We start from the raw sequence: 12,014 nt of genomic DNA on the forward strand, positions 1-12,014 counted from the left end.
CCAGAGCTCATATTTCTCTGCTTTTCCATTGAATGTCGGCCATTTGTCTCTTCTCTTGTTTTCCATCCTCTTCGTTAATGGTATGCTTAGCTTTTGCTCTTGTTGGCCTAGCGACAAGCCACGCGGTGCTCCCGGTGCTATCCTAGCCTATAACTTCAGCTAAGCTTGCTACAGTACCTCCACTATTTCGCCCCGGCGTTATCTGGGCCCATAACCTGTTAACAGAATTCAACTATAGGGCGACAATAATGTGGTTAAGAGGCATGGTTTCTATCTTGAGCCTGAACTGGCGTGACTTCTTTTATTCACATGGTAAGCAGTGGTAACACAAGTCTTCTCTCTCTGAGAGAAATTGGGGGAGAGAACGAAATGGGTGGATACCTTTGCTTTTATACTGGGTACCTGGGTGGCTCCGCCTAGAGCGCCCTCCAGTGGGAACAGATATATATGCAACTAGACTGTCACTGGTGGAGACAATTATATATATGCAGGTAAACAGTTACTGGAGTAAACAGTCATATGTACAGTCAGACAGTTACTAACAATCCTACACAGAGCCTCTGATCTCAACAAGACAGGTTACCAAACCAAGCTGTAATACCGTATCTGATGAGACTCTCTAATACAGATTGGTAGAAAAGTAACATACATTTTTTATCTACAACATGAACTCTAAGGCGATGTAGAAAGTGCAGTCGTTATATGAAGTGACCTGCGAGATGGACTGTTTGTGGATGACCACAGGCCTGTGGTCCCCAACACCTCTGGGGTCAAACAGTCTTCTTAACATTTAAAACCAGACAGTTATTGTCGCACCAATTTACAAACCTCTGGATTTCCGAATAATAGTCAGCTAGGTCACTGTCATTCTTAATTAGAGCTAAAATGGCAGTGTCATCAGAAAATGTTATGAAGCGGTTGTTAGGATAGATGCTTCTGCACTCGTTCGTATACAAGGTAAAAAGCACAGGTGAACTTACTATACCCTGGGGAGCTCCAGTGCTCAGGGTTTTAGATTCTGAAAGAGTACCGTTAACACTGACCCGCTGTGTACGGTTAGTTCAAAAGGAATGATACCATTTTATAATGAGAGGGGTGGGGTGTGTGAGAGAGTGCAAGTGAGGGTGTGTCAGTGGAGGTTATTGCATGACAACTAGTGAGGCAGTGCTTCACTAGTAATATAAAAAAAATATATATATATATTATTATTTGTTAAATGTAAGTAATAATATGATTGAATATAACTGCACTTTAACTGTTCCACAAGAGGGCGCTATAGGCGTAAGGAGACGCAGCTATAGCAGCTGACGTCAGGTAGAAGGTATAAGGGAATATTCCCTCCCCCTCTGTCTCTCTCACTCTAGCTCTCACGGAGAGCAGGTCTCGTGGTGGAAATGTACATATGAAATAAACCACGCCAGTTAAGGCTAAAGAGGACCTCGTTGTCATGACCAGTTATTTTGCTCCCCAGGTGACTCTGTTAACAGGTTATGGGCCCAGATCACGGAAGAGCAAAATAATGATAGCTAGTTAGCTGAAAAGTTTAGGCTAGTTTAGCAGCGGGAGAACCGCGAGACGCTAAAGCTAAGCTAACGGGCAGCTAAGCTAAGCTACAATCAAAAGATGGCGACCAGAGGAAGGAGCAAGTGGCCCACGTTTAACGGAAGGGCAGAAGAATACGAGCTCTGGGAAGAGCAGATGTTGTGCTGTATGCACGGAGTGGGGCTGAAAAAGACAATTTTGACGGGCCTCACGGTTGAAATAACGGAGGCCGCGCAAGCCCTGGATACAAAGCTGAATGCTGACGCATACTGCGAGCTAGCACCACTCCTAGACAACACGAGCTTGGGGCTGATATTCCGGGACACAAAGGACAAAGGCAGAGAGAGTCTAAAAGTGTTAAGAGAACACTACATCGGCAGAGGTAGGCCCCGGATTGTATCCCTGTATATAACTTTGGCACGCTGAAGAAAGCTAACACAGAGACTGTGACTGAATACGTCATCAGGGCGGAACAGATCATCACGGCGCTCAAGAGTGCAGGAGAAGCACCGAGCGATGGACTAATGATGGCGATGGTTATGAGGGGACTACTGGAGATGTATAAACCATTCACACTGTTGGTGACACACAGTTCAGCGGACATGTCGCTGGGGGAGTTCAAGGCCAAGCTGCGGAACTTCGAGGCCTCAGAAGACTCAGATCCGGTCGCCGAAGAGGCGGGAGAAAGGGTAATGAAGGCCCGGGCAGCGCCAAAGAAAAAGACCGGACCCCTGACGGAGATGGCTTGTGGGCGATGTGGAGAAAAGGGTCACCGAAAAGATAAGTGCATAAAAACCGTTTGGTGTAGTTTCTGTGGAACTTCGGGATACGCGGACAGAGTGTGTAGAAAGAAGCGCGAACAGAGCGCTCGGTACGCGCATGTGCAAGACGGCGGCTGTGTGCAAGATGGCGGCAGCGGTGGACATGAGGCGAGTCAAGACGACGCCCGGAGAGCAGCGGGAAGAGAGGACTTCACCTTCGGGGCGCAGACAGCATACGTCAGCCAGTCAACGCAGCAGCAGCAGGTCCAAAGGAAGGGACTGATCGTGGACACAGGTGCGTCGTCCCACATTATCAACGACAGGAACTGATTCAAGAACTTTGACAGCACCTTCGAGCCGGAGAGACACAGCATGGAGCTGGCAGACGGGAAGCGCACATTCGGGTTGGCGCAGGGGAGAGGAGACGCACAGGTATGCCTCATAGACAGTGAGGGGCGCCGGTGTACAGTGACGTTGTAGAACGCCCTCTACATACCCTCGTTCCCACAAGAACTATTCTCTGTAAAATCTGCTACTGCAAATGGTGCCAAAGTGTTCTTCAATGAAGGTAACGATGTTCTTGTGGAGCCTGACGGTACGAGGTTTAACATTGAGGTGTACTTGTAAGAGAATGTATTATCTACAAACAGAATGTAATGAAAATGATATGTGTAATGTCAGTCATGATATTCAGACATGGCATGAGATCATGGGTCATTGTAATTACGAGGATATACTGAAGCTGCAGGCGGTGACAGTAGGCATGCACATTAACGGTGAAAAGCATAGACCTAACAAAGAATGTGATGTGTGTATAAAGGGAAAGTTCACTCAAACGAGGAACAGAGGTCCCACGGAAAAGGTAAAGACACCAATTGAGCTAGTTAACACAGATCTAGCCGGTCCAGTAAATAATGAGTCCATAGGTGGCTTTAAATATGTGCAGTCTTTCACAGATGTGTGTACAGGGGCAGTGTTTGTTTACTTTCTCAGAGCAAAGAGTGACACACTCCAGGCCACAGAAAAATTCCTTGCAGATGTAGCTCAGTATGGCAGCATAAAATGCTTAAGGTCTGATAACGGAACAGAGTTCACAAATAGAGAGTTCCAGTCACTTGATTGATTGATTGATTGAAAACTTTATTAACAGATTGCAGAATGGGTACAATACAGTACAGCTCAATACACACAATTTATATCGTCTTTGATATCAATATTTCAAAAATCTGTGATCGAAATCATATTTCTCCCCCGGGGACCTGAGATATACTGCTGAGCTCCACTCAACTCTCTAACGGTTCAAGAGCGCCATCTGGTGGCCGATCGGCAGATCGCCCAACAGGAAGTGATCTGTGGATGAAGTGGTGCTCACCCATATTTCGTCCGGGCACTCGCTATCGTTAGAGGGACTCCATCTTGACACAGTGAACACCGATCGGTGCAAATAACTCGATAAACAACATGATTTGGACGTATATACTATTATACAACCTGGAAATGGATCGGGTATTTATACATCCCATAATAGAATATATCTCTGCTCCACGCTCATCGCCCAACGGCCCGAGGAAGCTACGGTAAGATTCAGCGTTTTTTTTAACGTGTTCCATATAAACTGCTCTGATGATCATATCACCCACACTAGATGAATGATATAACGTTGCCCACGGAATTATAAACGACCCCCCGCCCATCCGGTCAACATCAGATGATAAGTAGTAACTCCTAGAAGCACATCCAGTTGACATTTTTTATCTCGCACAGATTCCTACCAAACTGTATTTGATCATCAATATAATGCATTTAGGGCTATAAATCAAGTTCTGGAGAAAGCTGCAGAAAACGATAAAAACATACTTATACTTTAGACCGTATTTTAGTATGAATATGTGAATGAAAAAGTATAACGTTGCTACACCCTGAACAATAGATATAGGACATTGAATGGGCCATAATAATGTCAATTTAGCAATACAATTTAAAAAGTTATAGCTCTACAAAGAAGGGGAACTTCTCCATAGACAAATAGAGCTGGCTAGGGATGGTAAATTATGAATTTAACCATGGCGATCAAAGTGTTAAGGGGATGCAGACCAGAGAAAGACTTTCGTCTTGTTTACATCAGGGTCCCCCATTTTCAATTCATCAGGTATGACATACATGACATACAGATAGACAGTACTGCTACATCTATACATTTATGACATACCAGATTTGCAAATACAGTACTGTTTGTGATACAAAGAGTCCAGAAAAGGGAGTATATACATTTGACGTAAAAACTGTACATTGGAGGAGGTTGGGTGGGGTTGGGTGGGTAGGAGGGGTTGGGGGGGGGGGAAACACTGTACAAGCAAAACTATACATTGGAATATTGACAACCATACTAGGTAATTTACTGTACATTGGAGGGGGTTGGGGGGGGAAACACTGTACAAGCAAAACTGTACATTGGAATATTGACAAAACCATACTAGGTAAATTACTGTACATTGGAGGGGGTTGGGTTTTTTTTTTTTATTACAGAAAATTGTCACAGTCAACATTGAGGAAGAGAGCTTTTTAGGTTCACATGCGCCTCCATGTCTAGCCACCTGGGGGCGTCTATGGCTACTGTAGCATCACCTATGAAGTAATCTTGCCAGAAGGTCATGGCCCTTGCATTAGCAGCCCAGTAGTAGTGCTGGAATACCGGCAGGGCCAGCCCCCCCATATGCTTTGGCTTCTGCAAGTGTGCTTTTGAAATACGATGTGCTTTATAGCCCCAGACAAATGGCAGAAGTATAGTGTCTATCTGTTTAAAGAAAGAGGCAGTCAAAAAAATAGGCACGCTCTGAAAAAGGTAAAGGAACATGGGGAGAACCACCATTTTTATTACATTCACACACCCCAGCAAAGACACTGGCATGACAGGGGGGGCCTTGAGATTAAAAAAAAAAAACGTTTTTTATTTTTTTTTATTACAGAAAATTATCACTAAAGTGCTATCTGTTGCAGCTGCACTGTTCTCCATGAAAATACCATATTTGGATAAGTTTGACCATTTCTCAAAATCTGAAAATCATTATTTAATAAAACACAGAAAAGGATCACCAAGTTACTCTCGATAAAAAAAACTTTACAGACAACATTGAGACAAAGCTTCCTGACACATCTCCATCCAAACTCTTGGAAGAACTAATTGAAATCTCATCTGATACCACCTGGAGAGCTAGTTTCAGAGTGTGGTGCTGAGTACCAAGTATCTCATGATGCAGCAGTTAAGGTGTTGATACCATTCAGCACCACATATCTGTGTGAAGCTGGCTTTTCATCCATGACAGCTCTGAAAACAAAATATAGGGCCTAGTTGAGCCTTGAGGATGACATGCATGTTGCCTTGTCAAAGACTGACAGCAATAAAGACTGTTTGCTTATTTCCTATGTTCGCTTTGTAAATTCCCAGTCACTGAGTGAAGATCTGCTGTTTTGCAAATATGTCAAAAACGACAGCTGATGAGCTCTTCAAAGTTATTGACAGTTACCTGACAGAACATGGACTGAAATGGGAGAACTGTGTGGGCTTTTGCTCTGACGGTGCGCAGGCCATGGCAGGGAAAAGGACAGGGCTACAGGCGCTCATCAAGGGGGTCTCGCCAAACGTGCAATGGACGCACTGTAAATTCACAGAGAGGCGCTAGCGTCAAGACAGCTTAGCCCTGAGCTGAATGAGGTTTTGACAGAAGTTATAAACGTGGTAAATTTCATCAAAACCCGACCCCTGAAAGCGCGCCTGTTCTCTGCGCTGTGTGAGGAGATGTGAGCTGACCATTCTGCAGTGCTGTTTCACAGCGAGGCAAGGTGGCTCTCGCGAGGGAAGGTGTTGTCAATTTGAAAGGTCACGATATTGGTGTTATTTCAATTAATTTAAACATGGCTCATGGGGGGGGCCCAACATATTTTGGTCCGCCAAAGGGGGGCCTGACAGAAAAGGTTTGAGAAGCACTGGGTTAGGACATTTACAGGGGCCAGTTTCGAATTGCAGTCTCCCGTAGGTGTTCTTTGAGAGTGGTTTTGAAAGTGGGTAGTGATTCCCATTCCTTTACAGCTTTAGGTAGGGCATTCCACATTGATGTGGCATAATTGCGAAACGTGTTTAGTCCCTTGTTTGAGCCGAATCTGGGTTTAACATGATTTGTGGAGCTCCCTCTGGTGTTGTGATCGTGGTATTCACTGACCTTTGGGAAGTATTTTGACATGTACATGGGTACCTTGGTCGTGTAGTGTATCTTGTAGACCAGGCCCATTGCAAGTTGCTGTACTCTGTCGTCTACTCTAAGCCATCCTAGGTTGTCAAAGTGGGCAGGGGTGAGGTGGGTTCTAGGAGTAAGGTCAAGCAGTAGTCTGACCAGTTTGTTTTGAGATGTTTGTAATTTAGTTTTTAGCGCCTTTGAGGTACTTTGGTACCATGAGGTGCAAGCATAGTCGTAGTACCCTTGAATGAGTGCTCCTGCCAGAGTCTTCAGGGTATTCTTGTTTACCAGAGAGGAGATCCGGTACAAGAATCGAGTTCGTTGGTTGACTTTTTTTATTACATTGGATGCCATTTTGTCACAGGAGAGATTAGCCTCTAGGATGGAACCCAGGTAGGTAATTTCATCTTTCCTTGTGACAATATTGTCACCCACTTCTCACTGCTGAGAAGGAACAAGATCAGACACGAGACGTCCTGTCCTTACTCCCCGCACCAGAACGGGATAGCAGAAAGGAAAGGACGCACTCTTTTCGAAATTGCTAGGTGTAAGCTAATAGATGGTAACTTATCTAAGAGTCTATGGCATTATGCGGTACAAGAAGCCGCTTACACCAGAAATCTGTGTTTTAACAAGCACACAGGCACCACCCCGTATACAGCACTGACAGGAAAAAGGTGTGATCTAGCCAGGATGCACAAGTTTGGGTCAGTGTGTTATGCTTACCAACAGGACAGAGGAAAGCTCGAGTCCAGGTGTGAAAAAGGACTTTTTGTAGGGCATGACACGGGCAGCCCCGCTTTTCTAGTCTATTAGGGGAAAGTGCAAAAGCACAGGTTAGTAAAGTTTGTCACAAAGACAACATGTGAGAACGAGACACAGACACAGGAGCCAGAGCTGGACTCCAGAGTAAGGTGTGAGGAAAGAGAGACACCACATCCTAGTGTACTGAGAACAGACATGCAGACAGATGGTCAACAACCCCCAGAGGATGATGACGAGAAGCACCCTAGGGTGACCGGTGACGTCACCTGCCTTATGCAGTGGGAGATATCCCTCCCGGGAACATAAACCCCCAAAGTATCTGAAAGACTATGCCCAGAGAGAAAGTGACGAGGATGACAGTACACTTACCAGCATAGATTACTGCTACAGAGTAGTGAGTGGTGTACCTCAGACCTTTAAAGAGGCCATGATATCCCATGTTAATTTTGGCAGCTATTTTCATTTTAGTTTTAGTCTTAGTCATGTGTCAAGTGCTCGTTTTTCGTTTTCATCATATTTAGTCATCTTGGTAGCACTTTATAATAACACCCTGTTATAATACATTTATAAGGTATTTGTAGATAATGAACTAATCATGAACAAACCATTTATATACATTCATAAATGATTATTAAATCATTTATAACTATATTTGTATAACATTTACAGATTAGTTCTACATTATTTATAACTCATTATCAACATTCTTTGTACTTGATTTGTTCATCATTAAATAATGTTCTTTAATGTGTAGTAACACATTTGTAGATGCTTTGAAAAATGGATATGAAAAAACGACTATACTGTATCTCCATTTATTTTTCATGTTCAACAAATGATTTGTTAAGACATTCATAAAACATCTATAAATCATTTGCAGATGCTATTGTGTGCCCTAATCTGAAGTGAAGCCTATTCATCATTAACAAATGTCTAATAGTTAATTATTTGTTTACTTTTTCATCACATGTTACAAATGTTGTAGACAGCTTTCGGATACACCCTTCTTTGTGTAGTAGTTTTTTCATATCCATTTTTCACGTCTACAAATTTGTTACTACACATTAAACAACATTATTTAATGATGAACAAATCAAGTACAAACAATGTTGATAATGAGTTATAAATAATGTAGAACTAATTTGTAAATGTTATACAAATATAGTTATAAATGATTTAATAATAATTTATGAATGTATATAAATGATTTGTTCATGATTAGTTCATTATCTACAAATACCTTATAAATGTATTATAACAGGGTGTTATTATAAAGTGCTACCGTCATCTTCATTTATTTTTCGTTTAGTCAGTTTTAGTCAACTAAATGTCTGAGCATTTTAGTCTTTTTGTCTAAATTTAGTCTTTTTGGTTTTAGTCTAGATTTAGTCGACGAAAACGGATGACATTTTTGTCTATTTTTAGTTAATGCAAAAAAACTTGTCAGAAGTCAGAAATAGTCAACATGGAACATTTTCTGATTTAAATTGCGTATTTATTTTTTAACCTAGGGGAATCTGAGTCGGCGGCACAAGTGATACACAGGAAGTATATATGTTGGTGTAGACATGGTCCAATGTATTGTTGCTCCTACAGTATATGTTGGTGTAGACATGGTCCAATGTATTGTTGCTCCTACAGTATATGTTGGTGTAGACATGGTCCAATGTATTGTTGCTCCTACAGTATATGTTGGTGTAGACATGGTCCAATGTATGCATCAAAGAGAGCATTACGGATGTGGTGACGTTGTTTCTGACCAGAGAGACGACGCTGAACTCTGTCTGTCTTCTGTTTGCTGTGTCTTTCCTTTCTCTCAGCCATGTCTGTCCTCTCTCTGCTGTGTCTGTCCTCTCTGTCATGTCTGTCCTCTCTCTCTCTGCTGTGTCTGGCAGCGGTTTATTCTATAACAGGATACTGTAAACTAAGTAAACATAACACACAGTAGTACTAGTAGTAGTACACACTGATTGCAATCTGCTTGCATAAAAACATTATATAAAATCACATTATGAGGTCAGTGTTAAAGTACCACATGGAAGAGGTCTGGTTAGTGGTTAGAGTTAGAGGTAGTCTAGGTCTGGTTAGGGTAACTTAGGGGTAGTTAAGCATTCATTATAATTTATTATTTAGATAGATGGATGTAAAGGGCTAGACCAACTCTTAACCCCTATCCGGACCTAGACCACCTCTAAGTCACAACCCTAACTTAGGGGTTAAAGTTAGAGGTGGTCTAGGTCTGGTTAGGGGTTAGAGTTAGAGGTGGTCTAGGTCTGGTTATACTGATCCGATACCAGTGCATACATTAAAAAAAAATTATATTATATAAATTATAAAACTTTTTTCTTTTCTTTTTTACAGCTACTGTTTTATATATACTGTTTTTTAGTAATAACTAGAAAGTAATGGTATTTATTCAACAACAGGTGATTGTATAGATTAGTATTAGTATCATTAATTGAAAACTAAGCTCAATGAGTTCACCCACGGAATGGTTGTTGGTACATTGGTTCCACACGGACATTATACCTATCCAGAAGGCTCCGTTTAGGTTAGCTAGTAGAGAGGCTCTGTTGTGATTTTAAATGCAAAATAAATATTCAACATTCTCTTTTGAGACTCCGCCTCAGACTCTTATCATTTGGCACTAAAAGCTAAACATTGTCACCGGTATGGCTGTCTGCATTATGTCATTAATTGTGCGTGAGCTATAGGTTAGCCACTAGCTAGCGCGAGCTAGATGGAAATACAAACAATGTAACGTTACTGGTGAAAAAGTGATTTACCTTGGAATACTCCTTTGCCAACTTGCTGTACTTTGCTTGCAGGTATGCAGCTGGATTATGAATAGTCCCAACTTTAGCCAAGGTAACGTTAAAGCTAAAACTAGCTTTTCAAATAGCTCTACAGCTAATGCTAATAACAGAGCTCCCCGTCACACTGCTCTACTCTGGACGATGGCATTAAGAAAAGTTATAATTATTTTGTCTCGTCTTGTTTTAGTCAACAATATCAACATACATGAAGAGACATTTCGTCCTGGTTTTTGTAAATTACATTTTTGTGTCCTCAGTTGTGGTCAACGATATTTAATAAACTATTTAGTCTCGTTAGCGTCACGTGGTCTTCAATAACGTGATGTCACGTCTCGTTGTCGTTATGAAAAAAACCTTCGTTGACGAACATCTTTCGTCACCATTTTAGTCAACAAAATTAACACTGCGAGTCAGGAAAATGGGAGAGAGCAATGGATGAGGAGATGAGGTCCCTAGAGGACAATCATACTTTTACTCTAACAAAGTTACCAAAGGGTAGACAGACAGTGGGAGGCAAATGGGTGTACTCAATCAAGGAGGGTATTGAAGGGCACGACAAGTACAAGGCCAGGTTTGTAGCTAAAGGCTACAGTCAGAGGGAAGGAATAGACTACGTTGAGACATTCTCCCCCACAGCCAATCTGACCAGTGTACGGGTAGTGATGCAGAAGGCAGCTGAAGACAACTTGATTTTACACCAGATGGATGTGAAGACAGCCTACCTGCACGCACCCATTGATAGAGAGATATATATGGAACAACCTGAAGGTTACGAGAAGAAAGGAGAGAAGCTAGTGTGTAAGCTAGAAAAATCCATTTACAGCCTGAAACAGTCCGGGCGAAATTGGAACGAGATGCTTCATACATGTCTAATTGAAGATCACTTCATACAGAACCCAGTAGACCCCTGTGTTTACACAAAGGAGTCAAAAGAGTCAGGAAAAGTGATAATTGTGATTTGGGTGGATGATTTAATCATTGCAGCAGGTGAAAGGTATGCTCTCCATCAGATTCAAAATGAAAGACCTAGGTAGGTTAAAACATTTTCTAGGCATGGACTTCGAACAGTCTGCCAGTTGTGTAAAAATATCCCAGAAGAGATATGTGGAAAAGATCCTGAATCGTTTTGACATGCAAGAATGTAGAACTAGGGAAACACCATGTGATCAAAAGCTAGTCTACAAAGAGGATGCTCAGAAATTGACAGATGTAAAAATGTACAGAGAAGCTGTAGGTAGCCTCATTTATTTGACAACATGTACTCGCCCTGACCTATGTTTTGTAGTGAGTAAATTATCACAGCATTTAGCTGATCCCACAGAAGAGCACTGGATTACAGCAAAACATGTTTTTCATTATCTCAAAGGCACAGCAGATAAACAGCTTTGTTTCAGAAAGAGCAGCGAGGGCTTAGGGCTTCAAGCCTATAGTGATGCAGATTGGGCGGCAGACGCCACAGACAGGAGAAGTACCACAGGGTATTGTGTGAGTATGGGTACAGACAGCTCACTGGTTTCATGGAAAACAAAGAAACAGCCCACAGTGGCACTATCAACTTGTGAAGCCGAATATATGGCTCTAGCTTTGACAATACAGGAATGTATTTATCTAGAACAGGGGTCTCAAACTTGCGGCCCGCGGGGATGATATTTTGCGGCCCCCTACTTGACATCAAAGTTTAGTGTTAATGCGGCCCGCGCGCAACTGTTTGCAGAGTCGTTGCGCGAGAGTTGGACGTTTTTTTTATTTTATCACTTGTAGGCTACCATAGCGCAGGCTCATGACAGCAACGTTACGTTAGTGACTTGGTTGAAACGTGATTCCGGAGTGATATCAAGTAAAGTGGAAGGCAAATGCATCCTCGCTATCTCCTCTGACTGCGAGCAGTGCTCTGCATG

This window comes from Notolepis coatsorum (genome assembly GCF_963971535.1).
Source record: "Notolepis coatsorum genome assembly, chromosome: 13".
Lineage (NCBI taxonomy): Eukaryota > Metazoa > Chordata > Actinopteri > Aulopiformes > Paralepididae > Notolepis > Notolepis coatsorum.